At 38.9% G+C, this 17,936-nt stretch overlaps 1 protein-coding gene across 2 annotated transcripts in view; it reads right to left on the bottom strand.

Annotated features, from left to right (window-relative positions):
* Positions 1–17,936, bottom strand: part of LOC136873773 (CCHC-type zinc finger nucleic acid binding protein) — a 31,573-nt gene that overhangs the window by 1,902 nt on the left and 11,735 nt on the right. The window lies entirely within an intron of this gene.

Genomic DNA, 17,936 nt, shown 5'->3' with positions numbered 1-17,936 from the left:
GAAAGGGTGAAACTTGGTTCCAGTACATAACTAAGCTTACTCCTTCCTGTTAAATAGCACCAAGAGGTCTGCTCAAGGCTTACCGTCTCCATCAAATGGACAAATTACCAACAGCATCATACGTCCTCACTCTATACAAACACCGCAGCGAGGTTTGGAATTGAATTCAGGCTTTTTGCATGCAATCTAGCAATTAGAAACTATACCACCACCTCTGCTACCCTGCCAGCCTACATTCTGATGGTGAATATTTTTTCAACAACGATGTCAGACCATATAGACTTGAATCTCATTTCCATGGCGAAGTGCATTTAATTACTTGTTGGCTTTCAAAATTAAGTGTGCTGCTGCCTTACTAATTTCATAACAAATCTTGATCTTTGGTCATACCATTACAGGAGCAGTATAATGATAGAAGACTATATACTTTCACATAGGGATTTGAAATATTAAATCAAGTTTCTGATAAGGTTTTGTGCAGTTAATTTACTGTCTCAAAAATCAATTCACTGAACTAAGAAACCATTAACAGCTTACTACCAAATGAGGTTGGTTGTTTTTTTCTTTTGCTATTTCTAGGAGTGGAAAGGAAGCAGCCGTGGCCTTAAGGTAAAGCCCCAGCATTTGCCTGGTGTGAAAATGGGAAACCACGGAAAACCTCTTCAGGGATGCTGAGAGTGCGATTCGAACCCACTATCTCCCGGATGCAAGCTCACAACTGTGCGACTAACCGCACGGCCAACTCGCCTGGTACAAAATGAGTAATACTACCTATAGTACAGAAGACTGAAAAGCATGAAAACAAAAATTCAGTTCTACACTACAATCATGGTCCCAATTAAGCTGTATGAAATGGAAAGTCTATCACTACGAGAAAAACGGGGAAAAAAAAAAAAAAAAATTCACTGCCACAGAAATAAAGTTATCAAGGTGAGCAATACGAAAGTCTAGTAGAGATAAGATTCTGAGAAGAAGTTGGACAGAAGAAAGTAATGCACGTGATGCCTGAGGAAAGTCTGTTGTAGTAGTATTGATGTCAGGAGAAGAAAGAAAAGTGAAGCAGATGTTTGAAATGTGAATGGAAGGAAGAGCTTGACAAGGAAGACCTTACAGGACAGGACAGGAACTTGCTAAAACAGGTGGAAATGAAGAGGTTGAGGGCAAATAGCACCAAGTGGCAAAAAAAAAAAAACGAGCTAACAATGACACATTAAGGCATAAGGGAATTGAAGAATACCAATGTTCTTTATGGTAGTTTTCCCACACATACAGAAAGAAAGAAAAAAAAGTAAGGGGGGAGGGGTCCAATCTGTAATTACCTCAAATTTTGTGCAGTGAACATGACTTCTAGGCTATTAGAGCTATAAATTACACATGTTAACATTCGACACTATTCTTCGACAAACTTACAAATATATTCAGAGTTTTTCTGGCTATTTTTGTTGGAAGGCAGTATTTCTAAATTTAAAAAGAATGTGAACACATGATTTTTAGGCCTAGATATAAAGTAAATATAGTCGGTTTTAGTTACTCATATTAAATCATTCATTTCATCTCTAACTCCTCTGATGAGGTTGATTGCCAGGAAGGGTATGCTGTTGTAAAAGCTCGCCACGAAGATTCGCATCGCTTCATACTCGACCCCGTAGAGAAAATGGATAAGGATATCATATTATGCAGTATTAATACAAACGAACGTAATGGCAGTCAACACATTCACGCTCGTATCAAGAGTTATTGCCTATAGCGCGTCCATGCTCTGGACCGTATCAGAGTTAGCCCGGAGAAGTTCAACCTTGAATTGTAGCCATTCCTATACAGTTGTAGTTTATTTTTGTCACAAATATGTGCAACAGAGATGAGGGTAATACCTTTACGGATGCTTCTACCTGCTTCTGCTCACCAGAAACCACATGGCCATTGAGATTTTCCCTTCCAATGCAATTTTGATTCCATTTCTGAACGAAGGCTAGTGCTGGCCAAGCTAGCTGCGTAGTTGGTTTGTGATAGCACAAGTGTGTGTATAGCCACGTTCTGAAGTGCAACCTAGACGCTTACGGACAATCTAAGTGTTGACGAAATTGCAGACATCCTATTTAATAATGACTCAGGTGATGAACTAATTCCTGAACTAAGTGAAAGTGACAGTGAAGATTCTCCTGATCACGTGACAGAAAACACAGTACCTGAAGGTGTAACATTAGCTACCACAACTTCCAGAGGTACTAGAGGACTTGTTTAAGGTATGTGCAAAATTTTGTTTCCATATCTTGTTCAGTTAGAACTTATTGGGAAAATAATTAGTTGTTTGCTGTGCCACTAACAGCTGGAACAGCTGGGCCAGCCAGTTAAATAGCCCACTCAGATGTTGGGCGTGAACGTGTTAAGCAGTAGGCCTACTACATAGTAAACATGATCATTGCTTTCATTTGAATTATCGTTGTATTGTGCCACCAAGTTCCCTGCTACCGGCTTGTTATTCAAAGCTACATTTCACGGCAATTGCAAGTATTCCTTTTTGCAACTTAAAAAAAATAGTTTTGTTCCCGACTACAGAGTCCAAACAGAGAGAATCTATTGGCAAATGTTTTCTGGAGATGGTCTATGTCATTCGCAGTTGGTGTATGTGTAGCATAAATCACCCCTTCTGAATAAAGCCGTGCTGTCAAAAGCGTGCCAACGCACCAGCTGATAACTAGTTCCCGAATTTAATACATAGTGATTGGAAGCACTACTGAAAGCCCAATCTTTATTTTTTTAATATATTCCATGCTGGTTCTCTACATTTATCACATCAGGATTTGCCTAAACAGCTGTAATTGAGATAAAGAGGGACTGCATTGTTTAGGTTAGGTATGCTACTAAGTGCCCAGATAGTGTTGAAGTTCCACGACTGAAAGAATAAAAATAACAGGAAAGCTTGTCGCGTTTATGGATATCTATAGATGTGGCAGTAATGCATTTTACTATCATAATGTTTAATTTTGCACGTTCGTTGCCTCCATATTTTTTAATTAACGTATAGTATGTTTTGTTTGGTGTCTCCGAAAATCGTAAAAGTAGTCAATGGGGACGTAAAATCAATACAGTATTATATTATTTAGGTACGTTGGCGAGTAAAGCAATCGTTATGATTGGATTGTTTTTATCAGGCTTTAAACCCACTTCTTTCCAAAGATTACATAGGCTATATTGGTTCAAGTTTAAGAGATATTAAAAGATCACTTTGTTAATGATCTCACCAATAGTGTTTAAACAAATAGACGCAAGGATATTTTTCTTGGTATCATTTCAACATCATTTCCCAACTCCAGTTTCCCGGGTGTGGTGTACAAGCGCTCGCCATCTCCTCCTGTCTTCATACATCTTCTGATCCAGTAAGTACATCCTCCCATTTGTATCCTCTCTCCTCCACATCTGATCTTAGTCTCTATCCAATGTTTTCTTGATCTTCCCTGTGGTCTTCTTCCTACGAGATTAAGGTCGAAATATTTTCTGGCAGGTCTTTCCCTGTTCATTCTCATTACGTGCCCATACCACTGAAGTCTGCGTTTCTTTACGACACTGATAATAGGAACCTCAATACCAGCTACTTTCCTATTCACTTCATTTCTGATCTTGTCCTTTCTGGTTGTTTGGTTCATGGTTCTCATGAATCTCATTTCAGTTGCTTGGATTCTACTGAAGTCTTTGTTTAGTAGGGTACATGCCTATAAACGGCACGTGAGGATCGGTACGAAGTAAGTGTAGTGCATGATTTTTTCGCTTTCTGTGGTATTTTGCCGTCCCAGAGGAGATTCCTGACTTGACTGTATTAATGTTTTGAAAACTTTTCCATTAAAAAATTAGTGAAAAATAATCAAAAAATGCCTTTTGAAAATGGTATTTTGTCAAATATACCATTTCTGTTGCAATAAAATATGTGTTATTAGTTTATTAAGTGTAAGAAATTGCATTTAGCTACCTTTCATTGTGTCAGAAAAAAAAGGAACATTAGCAAAAAAAAAAAAAAAAAAAAAAAAAAAAAAAAAAAAAATGTGGAAATACTGGAAATCATCAATGAAAGTTGATAACTCATAAAATTCTACTGAGCTAAAATGCTCTAGGACTGTAGTCTTTGTCTACCTCATTTTCTGCTCTTCTCTTTTCACCCCTATTCTGCTGCCTTCTTTGTTTCATTCCAGCCAGAACTTCAGTTTCGGCTGCGGTAACACGATTTTTGGTCGATAGTTCTGAGGATGCGGCATGTGCAGACTCCAGTCTTGAGACCCATTTTTAGAATAGCATTAATTGTCGACCGAATATAAAAACCGGGCCAAGTGCCAAAACAATCAAATTCCATTTTATTGCTAAAACGTGTGCTATGTACCTATGCCTGTGCGGCAAACACCGGGCTATGTGATATTCAGTCTGCAAATAGTTCAAACTTTAGCCACAATAATTCGCCTGGGTCTAAGTGCCACCTACCATGCATCAAAATCCAGGCTATGTGCCAAGTGCCATGCGACTGGTTTTGTAGTTACTTGGACGTATTGTGTGCTGCTTTTTGGTGTGAGTTCCAGTGTTTTAAGCGTGTTGTGATGTTTTAATAATGGGTGCACCTAAAAACCGCCGTAAAAGTGGAGAAAGAAGTGCTTCCCAATTTAAGAAGCGGAGGTCGAAGGGGACAAGTTATGAGGGAACTATTGAGGTAGGCCTAGAATGCTAATGTTAACCTTATAGGCTACCTTTATTCCAAGATTGTGTGAGTAGGCCTAAGATTGTTCTAAGGCTTTAGTTTTTTAGTTGTATTGTGCAGAGTAACTTAGCAAACAGGTTAATTTTGGCAATAATAGTTATGCCTCTGATGCCTTGTTGGTTTACTTTTACTTTTAGGTTGTATGCCGATGCTGTTATGAAGGTAAGAACATTGGTTATGAACAAAATATCAATATATTTAACCAGTTTTTGAGCCTGGCAGACCACGTGAAGCAAAAGGGACTCTTAGGCGTTAGTGATATTAAATGTAGGCGGCATGGTACGTTCACAGTTCCAGAAGAAAGTCATCAGCAGGCAACTGTTTACTTTTCACTTCCTGATGGCAAAGGAATCTGCGCACAGGTGTGTAAAAGTACATTCCTTGAAGTTCACAGTATCACAACGCGAAGAGTTGAAACCCTAGTTGCAGCAAAAAAGCGGGGTGATATTACCTATACTGAACGTAGGGGTAACAAAACTAAAGAAGGAAATGCACTGCTCAAGACATAAAGCTAATAATTGATCATAATGAAAGTTTACCGAAAGAGGAAAGCCACTATACCAGGGCCAGGAGTTCAAATTTGTTTTTAAGTGAAGATTTGAACTATAATAACTTGCATACAGCTTTTAGAGAACTTCATCATGATACTACAGTTCAGTACCGGTTTTATTTAGAAACAGTGACAAAATACTTTCCAAACTCAAGATTTCGGAATCCGAGAAAAGAGACGTGTAATACTTGCGATTTGTTGCACAACAAAATACAAAATGACCAGAGGAACAACAAACTACACCGAGCCTCACTGGAACTTGACCACAGGAAAGCAGATCGAGGCAGGGAAATGATGAAACTAGATCACAAAGAATCAGCTCTTCCCTTAAGTGATACCTGTACACAGTGGCGGCCGGTCAGTACGTGCTACCGGGCTCCAGCACGTAGCTTGGAACTGTAAGGGATATTATTTATGTACAGTACAATTATCCTGGTGCCTTTTCGTTGTTTTGAGTACGATATGAATTTGTGTTTTGTGAAAATCAGGACGAGATCTGTCGAACACCTAGCGCCGTTCTCCCGGGGAACAAGGCTCGTGCTCATGTGAAGTGAGCCCTTGCCTGTAGCCTGAAGGAAGCAATACGCAGGTGCAGCCAAACTTGCAACACTCCCCCTAGCCGGCGGAGTATACCATAAACCGGGATCAACTTTCACTGATCCCGTCTATAGTTACTTCCTCTCCCGCAAGGGGATAGAAATACTCGATGTCTCCTGCTACATTGATGTTGAACGTGGTAAGCGAGTCTGCCACTAGAGAGTAGCATCGTCTGGGCTCGAAAGTGAAGCGTAAGTGGAGGCAATCTATTTCACACATGCTTATTAAAATATCCATCTTCCTTTTGTGTCAAAAATAAGGAATTTGTAGGCGAGTCAAAGAACCTCTGACTGACCCTAAATGTTATCCCGCATTACAATGTCATTTACTCTGGTGAAATGAAATAGCGTATGGCTTTTAATACCGGAAGTATCCGAGGACATGTTCGACTCGCCAGATGCAGGTCTTTTGATTTGATGCCCGTAGGCGACCTGCAAGTCGTGATGAGGATGAAATGATGAAGACAACACATACATCCAATGATGGTTAAAATTCCAGACCCTGCGGGGAATCGAACCCGGGATCCCTGTGACCAAAGGCCAGCGCACTAACCATTTAGCCATGGAGCCGGACATTTACTCTGGTAATAAGGGAGGTCTGAATGAATCAGTTGGCAGCTCTTTCAGTTGCTTTGTGTGGTTTTTAATCTCGCGGTTATATTACTGGTGCGTGTTTTTTCTGTCATTGTGTTAGTGCTAAAGTTTATACGGAGATTTTTCAAATTATTTATCCACTACAGTGTATATAAACTGAAATTAAATTAGTGTTCTTAGTGGGGATCTATATTCCCACGATTCTATTTGCACTGATGTAAGTTGCGCCATTAGGTTAGTAAAAACAATATTTCTCGCATGAATTATTTATCTCGTAGACAGTTGTCGATGAATTCATCTGCTTCCAAATTAAAGTTTTTTTTGTTTGTTCTGAGTTATAAATTGTGAGAAAAGTTGTATTATTATTATTATTACCAAGTTTGAAGACAGTATGCGTTGTTCATCATGGCAATATGCAGATTTAAAACAGCGTATTCAGCTTGTTTTTTGTAGCACGTAGGACGTTTTTTTCACGAGCCGCCACTGCCTGTACAATTACAGTCGACTTGCGGCAAGTGTTTTCTTTACCAACACTAACCCACTCCCAAATGTATTACTTATGACAATTGTCTTGTTTTAATCTGGGTTTGCACATGGCTGACAACAATCAGGGATTTATGTTTGTTTGGCATGAGGGTTTGAGTGGCTGGGGACGTAATGAAATCGCCAGTTGCAAAATATGCTATGCAATAATATGAATATTATGCAGAGACATTAAAAGTAACATAACAATAAAAAACTGATTGTATGGAGCTACAACAGTGGGGGCCATTATAAGAATAAGATACTATTGTTTCTCTGGATATATTTGGTTTCTAATAACTATGTTGATGAGGTTCAACATAAGTATGTTGTCCCAGGCCACTCCTACGTAAGCTGCGACAGTGACTTGGGTCTCGTAGAAAAAAAGTTGAGAAATGTGAGGTTCCCTTGAATGTTATCAGACTTCTCTGTACAGCCTGCAAAAAAACTTTGATGAAGATTTTTATGACTTCAGCACAGTAGCTAAAAGTTGCCTTAATACGACAACTTTAGAAATTTTTAAGGTTGTTGGGGTCAAAGTCACTAAGAAAAATCCAGGAACCATACACACAAAAAAACTTTCAGTGATTTTGAACATTGGGCAAAAACCAACTTGTTTAAAAAAGGGGTAACGAATGAAACTATAAAAAACTTAGAACTGCCACGCTTGGGAATGACATCAAGATTGAAGCCTGAAAAGGAAGATCTGAAAAAGATGATTCCGTACCTAAAGGAAGAAAACAAACCTTTTTACGCTGAACGAACACAGTAGCCATGGTTTGAAGAACACCGTTTACGTATTAAAACTTTTAATATTTGTTTAACAATTATTATAGCCTAAAGAAAAAGTACTGTACACTACATTGTTTTCAAATTATTAATTTTTTCTACAACAAAGTTTTCAAGAACACTACCTTTTACTTAGGGCCTACTATTATGACAGTTTTCTTTGTTTTATGAATAGAATTCATTTTAAAAAGATTTACTCCTTTCTTTATCGAAATGTTATCCATACCTGTTGTTTGCTAACTCTGCTCTTGTAAATTTTGCCCTTCATTATTGTGATACTTCAACGGCACTTGGCACGGTTTTAATGGAACAGGGGTTGGTTGGCACATACCTCATTTCATAAAATGTTCAGACAAAAGAGGTAATTACAAGAATAATATTCCTTAGGTAACATTAAGCTTTCATGAGTGTTTATAATGTAAGTGCTTCTGACTTTTTTACACCTTTTTGGAAGAGAAAATAGAACCTGTGAAAACGATTGTTTTTTCTGTTTATCTCAGAAAGATTTTGGCACTTAGCCCGGTTTTTATATTCAGTCGACAATTCTTCCTTCATTTCCATCATTATAGACGAGAACAGCATCATTTGTGGTAATTTTGACAGTTGTGAAGAAGTAAAAGGTAATTTTAGGACATTGCATCCATATCAATCAGTTCAGGATTCATTGAGATTTTGTGTTTTCCCATGGAGACATTGGCAGAGAAGGTCAGGATTTCAGAAGGGCTCGGCAGACAGGCTTTATTACTAGTAAGACTGGTTCAGGTAGACACTATGACTGGATATCAATTAGCCTAAATCCACTATCTTCCTCCAGTTATCGCTGTAATAATTTGTCACCTTCCAAGCCTTTCTTCAGTTTGGATTCAGACGCACTTGGAGGTGTGGAGATACTAGCCTAAATGTTATTTACGCCACTTTTGCCAGGTTCACATTTTGTCCGATGAACATTATTGACCAGAGATTTCTTGTGTTTCCAAAAATTCTTTTACTTCTAGGCATATTAGCTGTTACCATGCACACCACTCAGATAATCAACAATACATAGCAAGTCATATGGCGACCACAGAGATACTCGAGCCAATTTCACAGCCTTCTAAATCATAAACACAGTCGTACTGAACTTTGCCGGTCATGCTGTAGTTATATTACGGTTTCCAGTACAGAATTCTGCTAATATGCAAGGATAAATAGCAATAAATACAAGACGACTTGAACTAGTACGACTGCATGTTGTGAAAAGTGGACATGGCCTATGTGCATCATCAACAGCTTTAAGTTATTTAATGGACTTAGAGACTTAATTCACATTCCAAACTTTGGAAATATTATCTCTAAAGGCTAAGCAACGAAATAAGAAAATTAAAAAAAAAAAAAAAAAAATCGATATATTGCCCTTAACGGCAGATTGCGCCAAAAGTCCGCAGTCTAATATCTTAGAAATTTAAAATGGGATGCAATACTATAATATGATAATTAGCCTTTCCAAGATGTTAGAACGTAAGAAATCTAAGAGAACTGAATGTCAGGTTCGGAATACAATGTTGGAACAGGTATATCATTTTAAGTATTTACAATGTGTATTCTTCCAGGATCGTAATATGAGACTGAATCACGGCGCAGCAAAGCTTGTGCAATGAGTTCGCAGTTGCAAACAATATACAGTAGGAAAGAAGTCAGCTCCCGGACAAAACTTTACACCACTCTTGTTTTCAGATCTACTTTGCTTTGAGGGAGAGAAAGCTACATCGATGCAGGATATCTTATTGATAGGTTAGAAGTACAGACATGAAAGTAGCAAGAGTGATTGTCTGTGCAAACAGATGGAAACAACGGCAAGAGGGTACTCTCAAAGAACAAACTCTATTGACGAATCTGTAAGCATAATCAACTTTGGTGGTGGGGTTGTGAGGCGAATGGTGGATAGGTTGCCTAGGAGAAAACTGCAGTCAGTCATGAAGGGTGGGAGAAGTAGAAGACCAAGAAAACGATAAAGAGGTATAAACTAAACAAGGCCAGAGCTAGTTACAAATTGAGGATTGTGTTGTCGATTTGTCTCAGATGGCGACATTAAGCATTGAGCATACTCCTTGGTGTTAACATACAGTAGGCTATGTGCTGACACCAGGCTTCACCCTGTCCCTAGTTCATTGTCATATCCTTTGGGTAGTTTGTAAGCACACAGTCCTACGTCACTACCCAAAATATGAGACATTCTGGATATCTTTAATTCACGGACCATAACTGCTTTCGTACTGGATTTCTGTGCACATGGTTTGCCAAGGCTTTCAATAATTTCAGAATCCATATCAGGAATGGCCTTCCTTTCCCGGGGCAGCCTTTGACAGTTCCAGTCTATAAGAAACACTGGATTATGCAATACCTGAACCTCTTTCAGATTTTGAGCGTCTAGAACTTATTCAATATCTTGAATATCTTACCCAGTAATTTGCCAACCTTATGCAGCACAATAACCACTACACAATTTTTATCCAGTCCAGGGTGAAACCTAGTACAAACAACTGCCCGCATTTACATACAATAGCAATCACTCATGTTTCACATTGGGAATATGATGCCCACCATGAAGGTACAGCCAGCTCGAAATGACTAGACAATTCTTCCTAGGTATCTGACCCCGATAATTTTCAGAATCTCAAATAGCCTGGTACAATCCACATTATCGAATGCTTTTTCTAAATCTAGGAACGCCATGTACGCGAGCTTGTCCTCCTTAATTCGACCCTCTAAGATCAGATTTAAAAAGGATTGCTGCAATTGTTGTGATGCCCAATTGATGTTCCTCCAACTCTGTTTCAAATTGTCTTTCCATTCCTCTGTAAATAATACGTGTTAAAATTTTGCAGGCACGATTTACTTAACTACTGGTGCAGTCCTTTTCACACTTATCAGCATCTGCTTTGCTGCGAATAGATATAACATTCTGCCTAAAATCAGATGGCACATTTCCTGTATCATACATCTTACTAAATGGAATAACCTCACCATGCTGGTTTCTCCTATAGCAGTCAATAATTGACTTTTTTTCATTCCTGTACTTTCATCATTTGTAAGTCAGTTTTAGTATCTCCTGAGTAATCCATTGATTCTTAATTGGTCTCTCCCCTTGCTTCAGTAGCCCTACTGACCTCATTCTTCACGACTGTCAATTCTTCCTCTATTGTGTTTCCTTCAGCCTTTTCATTTAGTCCTTGAGTAACATGTTCCTTCAAACAATCCCTCACACTCTTCTTTCAACCTGTGTGGACCCCATCTCCTTGCATTCCTTCCTTTCTTCAATTACTTCAAGTTCAGACGGAATTTCATGAGCAATAAGTTGTGGTCAGAGTCCACATCTGCTCCCGGGAAAGTCCTGCAATCTAACATCTGGTTTCTGAATCTCTGCCTAATCATAATGTAGTCTATTTGATACCTTCCAGTGTCGCCAGGTCTTGTCCATATATACAGCCATTGTTTGTGGTGTCTGAACCAAGTGTTGCCAAAAACTAAATCATGATCGGTGCAGAATTCAACCAGCTGACTTCCTCTTTAATTCCTTTGTCCCAATTCGAATTCTCCTACTACATTACCTTCTCTATGTTGGTCTACCAATGCATTCCAGTCTCCCATCACAATTAAATAAGGGATCACTTAGCAATCCGAGATGGCACCTGCAAGAACTTGTGTCGAAGTACATGCACAAAATATAGAACAAGCAGAACGGCACAGTTTCTTATAAGAATATGAAAGACGTGAAAAAAAAAAAAAAATTCTTGTGGACAATGCAAACTACGAAAATGCCCAGTCTAATTTTCTTCTTAATATATTTATAGTTATCCAAATGTAGAATATCTAGCCTTACAACACTTAATAATTTGATAAATATCCGTAGCCGTTACGTTGTAATAGACCTAATTACTTCCCCAATAAAATATAAATAGTATGTTTTGATGTGCGATGCCATAATTTCAGAAACTTCTGATATAATCCGGCGAACAATTGGTTGACTAACCTCATATAATTAGCACAAATCAACCAAATGGTGGTAGTGAAACACGTTCATTTACAACTCAGTATAGTTCTTTACTATTCCATAGGCCTACAGTCTTGATAACTTAACTTGTAACACGTTTCCAATTAAGCAAAATATCGGTAATGATGGTGACGATAATAACAACCTGAAATTAAGAGGTGGCATAAAATCTCAAAACAATATCTTTGTTAATGGTGAGATAGTGAGTTATGTTCACTCTCTCAAAGGAAGAATAATCATAACTCACTTTGCTAAAACGAAACCTTCTTTAAATTGTTCGTCACATTACATTTCGACAGAATTTTCCATCTCTGCTGTGTGCACGGAAAGCATTCTGTGAATGAAATGCAACATATTGAGCAAAATCATTATCCTCCATATAGCTGCGACATAAGTGAGTCACTTAAGTGTGTGTGTGTGTGTGTGGGAGGTCCACTTATAGCAATAAGTGGGACATTTAAGTAGGTAATATGAAATGAAACCTGGCTTTTCAGGGGCACTTACAGTATGCATAAGTGCTGTGTATGAATTCAGCCCTTAGGTTCTCATCCCCTTTCACATATTGTATTGAATCTTTTCTCTCTTCATATATTCTTTTCATTTCTTCATCATCTCCTAAACTAGTAAGCATTGGGATTGGTTTGGCGTATCTTGACAATCCTTTCACTATGCTGGTCATAGTACCTTACCCACTGTCATATTTTCTTCTTATTAAACCCACTCCTGCATTTTCCCCATTTGATTCTGTGTTAATTCCGTTTTCCCTTTCAGATTCTCTAAGCTACCACAATGATTCAAGCTTCTAACATTCCACGCTCCAACTCGAAGAATGTCAGTATCTATCTTCCTGATTATTACCCTTTCGTGCAGTCCCCACCCGGAGACCTGAATGAGAGACTAATTTACCTTTGAAGGAAGCCATAATCAGTACACCATTCATACAGCGAGAGCTGCATGTCCTATTGGAAAAGGGTTTAATTAGTTTTACATCATACGGCACAGAGGATGAAAAAGTGATAGGGCTGGGAAGGAAGCAACTGATGCCTTAAGGTACAATCCTGGCATTTCCCTGGTGTGAAAATGGAAAACTAAGAACAACCATCTTCACGATTGCGGATAGTGGGGTTTGGAAAAGTGCTTATCGGCAAATCCAATAATGTGTATTCAGGAGCTATAACCTTGTTCACAGTTCACTGTACCAGAAAATGACCCTAAGGGTATGAACATGCCGAGTGGATTACTCCTCGCTCAGGGCTCATCAGTCCTTTCTCTTCACACAGGAAGCTGGGAGATGCAAGACAAATACATATATTTCAATAGTGACGTTCATGCTGGCACTTCACTCATCCATCTTCTCTCTGCTCCTCCCTCAAGAATCAAATCGGTTTGATTTTGGAGCGATGTGCTTCTTGAGCGCTGTTCTGTGATTGGTTAGCTCAAGGCCACGGCCGCCTACTCATAATATTATCGGCCTGCGTTCATTGAAGGTAAAATATCCATATTAAATTAGTAGGCTACTTGTTGAATATTATCTTTATACTCTGTAAATTTAATTTTTCGATGAAGTACAGATTGCTTTATTGAAGTGGAGAATAATATTATATTACTACTGCTTACGTTATTGTAATAACCAGTTCTTCTTCAATGCAAATATGATTGACATGATAGTTGCTGTACTTCCGTGGTCTCATGTTGCCTTCAATTCCTTTCAGCAAATATTGAAATGTTTGCATTCTTCGTCACCTTCTTCTTCTACAGCCTTTTGCCACACCTTGTGGGGACGCGGATGCGAACCGTATCACACATGTGGACTGACCCTGTTTTATGGATGATGCCTTTCCTGACGTCAACCCTATGTGTAGGGATGTAATTACTAGTGCGTGTTTCGGTGGTAGTTGGTAGGATGGTGTGTTGTCCGAGTATGAAGAGGACAGTGTTGGGACAAACGCAAATAACCAGTTCCCAAGCCAGAAGAATTAATGTCGCCATTAAAATCTCCGACCCAGCTGGGAATCGAACCCAGGATTCACTGAACCGAAGGGATCAACGTTAGCCATTCAGCCAAGGAGTCGGACACTGAAATGTCTGCATTGACATTCTTCAATAGTCATGAAATTTCTGTGGGTCTTTCTTCACTTTCTGGTATAAATGATGGAATTCACCCAATCTCAGCTTTCTCTTATTAATTGGATGTGCGCTGTATCTTCTGTCAGAACTTGAAATTAAGTACAGTTTGCTTGCTATCGTAAGTTCATCACTTCTGCTACTGTACTTAACTATCATGTATGCTATTTTGCTTTACGTCGCACCAACACAGATAGGTCTTATGGCGACGATGGGATAGGAGAGGCCTAGGAATGGGAAGGAAGCGGCCGTGGCCTTAAGGTACAGCCCCAGCATTTGCCTGGTGTGAAAATGGGAAACCACGGAAAACCATCTTCAGGACTGCCGACAGTGGGATTCGAACCCACTATCTCCCGGATGCAAGCTCACAGCTGCGCGCTCCTAACCGCACGGCCAACTCGCCCGGCACTATTACTGTATGTATACACAGGAGTATGAACACTTTCATAAAACAAAATTACATTTAAAGAATACAAGGCTATCTTCTCGTGAATGCTGCACAATCGTAACTGGGTGGAAAACGTTTCCTCGTTAATGAAGAAAGAGCGAGGGTCTCATACCCGGTATGTTCGCCTTTGAATGATGAGTGAAGAGCACTGCTATGAGCACTGAGTGAGGAGTAATCCACTCGGCATGTTCGTACCCTAACTTCGTGAAAGAGCTACAGATCTCCCAACACTCCTCACAACAACAGTGCATAGAAATACAATCTTGGAAATTTCAGATTCAGGAAACAAACAACTGTCACAAATCATAGGAATAACACAACAAAAAATCAAAACCTAGGAGGTTATTTTGCTAGTTGTTTTAACATTGCACTAACCCATCAAAGATTTTCAGTGATGCAAGGATGAGAAAGCTAACAGCTGTAGCCTTAACCTGTTCGGTAGGCGATGTGGCAAAATCCATGGTACAAGTTGCTTGCTCGGTGGGGAATGTACATAAATCCGCCGATACTAATTATATTTTTATTTCTCAGTTGCCTGCCTGCAGAGGTTTATTTCTTTTTCAGCAACGTGTTCTGGACGGGTCTGCTCCCTGATGTGAATTTTTTCTTCCAATACCTATGTGTCATCCACGAGTTGCATCATAGAGAACACAACTTATGTCCGGGCAAGGACGCCTACAGCCTACTAGCCTCGCGCTGAAGCTTTAGCTCATTCTCCTTATCATTTCGTGGATGCAATAATATAGCTGTAGAAGGGATTTGTGGTGATTATAATACTGAACAGACCTATCTGATAACAGAACTGTGACCTAATTTATTATCCTTAGTCTTGAGTTCTTCCTTCAAGACAGGAACGTGTGCTTACCATGAATGTCATACGGCATTTATCATCATGCATGTGTTCTGTAACACAGGCCCAATTCACGATTTCCTTCCAAACCGCAGAGATGAGGGTTTTATTTGATTTTTATATTTTTCTGCTAAAATGTCTAAAAGGAATTACCGGCCACCACCTTTAGAGGATGATTTATGGGCAACGATTAACAAAATGTTGGAATTTAGTGAGGAGGATAGTGATCTTAATGAAGTTCTCTCGAAGGAGAATTAGTGACTAGCATTTGCGTGGAACAAGTACTGGAGGCACAAATGTATAGGGTTTTGGGCCTAGGTAATGCGAATGAGCAGTAGTCGCAAAAGAGGGAATACATTTTCAGTTCCAGTTCAAGTAGCTATCATGACAGTAACAGTAGTGACAATAATATTGATAACATTCCAATCAGTGCAACTTCATTAACATAGACAGAAAATGATCCAAAATTGCATCATGGTCTAAAGGGAGAGTTTTTAGGGAAAACAAAACTGAGCAAAATATATGAATTATTTTTTGATGATGTGATATGACAGGGCATAGCTCAAGAGACAAACCTCTATGCCCAGCAGAAAATCAGAACATAATACTCAGCTTAAGATGAAACGAAGAAGACCAAGACTAAGTCCCGACAAATAAGGATAAAATAAAGCTTCCCATGTGCATACTGCTGCTGCAGGGGATTGCACAGAAACTTAACTTAAAACAATTTTCCCCGCAATTGCTTGTTGACCACGCCTTTTTTCTATGAGCTGAAGACAGAGATGAGATATTCCTCCATACCTTTTTACAGTTCTTTGACAATGAAGTTTATAATAGACAAATTCCTCTGAAAATTTACAACATAAAGCTAGTACATGACAACCTGGTAGCAAAATTTTCGGAAGATTATACCCCTGATGGCAAAGTATCAATTGATGAGAACCTCTTGTTATGGAAAAGGTGGTTAGTGTGGGAAGTTTACATACCAAGAAAATGATCATGCTTCTGAATGGAATCATACAAATTATGCAAAGCCACGACAGGGTATGTAACATGATATGCTTCTGTGTGTATCATAATTAACAACTGTAAAAGATATAACGCTGTGAAGACTAAATATTACCTGTAGTGTAGTGTAATAGCCCACGTGTGTAACCTATGAACTGTAGGTATATAAACTGGATGCTTCAAAGGTGCTGACCAACATAACAGAAAATTTTGTGAGTATTATAATATATACCATTCTAAATCTTTGAAGTGCATGTAAACTCTGTAAATCTACAATTTACATGTGTAAAAAATGTATTTCCTGGCAGAGATTATTATTAAACTGCTAAAAATATTTAGCTGTAAGTTACTGTATAAACAAAAATCAAAGCTTTCCTATTAGGAAGAAACAAGCTTGGTATCACAGTGAGAAAGCACTTAGTACATTCTTGCACGAAGTATTAAAAAGTAAAATAATTTTTCATCAATAAATACACTATACCAGTATTCAAGTAAATATTTCTCTTAGCCGAAGATTGTTTTTAAGCATGTAACTGAATATTTTCTTCGATCAGAGAAATTGCTCCCCGGAGTGTACCGAGCTCCCCACTTAAGGGGTTAAGATACAGCCCCAGCATTTTCCTAGTGTGAAAATATAAAACTACAGGAAACCATCTTCAGGACTGCTGACTGTGGAATTCAAACCCATTATCTCATAGTTCAAGCTCACAGCTATGCGATCCTAACTGCAAGGCCAACTCACTTGGTAAAGCCCACAACACGCTTATACACCATATAAAGGGGAAAGCTCAAGAAAGTAGTTCAGTGGAAAATATTGTGATGATAGTAAGAAATTTGTGACTTAAGAAGTGAGGTTTACTTTGCTTAAATCATTTTAAAATCTGAGTATCTTCAACAAAGCACCTTTCTCGGTTGATGGCCATAAACGGAGACCTAGTGACAATCAAGATAAGTGTAAGGGACCATAATCAGTTACACAAGTACTTCCAGAATGTAAGATCAAAGCATTCTGATTTGCAAACAGTATATTTTGAATGCCTTTTCAATAGAAGAATAATCATATAGTGAAAGAAGAACTGACCAAATGCCTGAAGAGAATCTAAAAATATTATAAGAAATAAAATTCCTAGCACTGTGAACATAGTAGTAGTCCACATTACGTGGGTCCCTTCTGATGAAAGTCTCTGCCTTGATCTCAACATTAGGATGATCTATGAACTTTTTTTGCTTCTGGTTTTACGTAGCACTGACACAGACAGGTCTTATGGCGACAATGGGATAGGACTGAGAATAAAGAGATCATGGCCTTGAGACACAGCCCTAGCATTTGCCTGAGGTGAGATTAGGAAACCATGGAAATCATCTTCAGGACTCCCAGCAGTGGGGTTGAAATCCACAATCTCCCAAATGCCAGCTCAAAATACACAGCCAACTCACTTGGTAGAGGAAAATATTTGTCTTAAAACATACATGAGGTTTAATTATTCCACATTCCAATTAAGGTCACTTGTGCTAATTGCAACATCTTGATTAAACACAGGGTCTTTATTTATGATTGGCAGGGACTTTATCGCTCAAACTTGGATGCCGATGACAGGCCGCTGGCGCGCGCAATTTCCGGCACTTCTGCAGTTGCTGAGAGCTGAGCTCCGCAATAGTAGGGTGTTCAATGAAGCTACTGCGTATT

Source organism: Anabrus simplex, chromosome 5 (genome assembly GCF_040414725.1).
Source record: "Anabrus simplex isolate iqAnaSimp1 chromosome 5, ASM4041472v1, whole genome shotgun sequence".
Lineage (NCBI taxonomy): Eukaryota > Metazoa > Arthropoda > Insecta > Orthoptera > Tettigoniidae > Anabrus > Anabrus simplex.
This window is presented reverse-complemented; position numbering and strand designations above follow the sequence as displayed.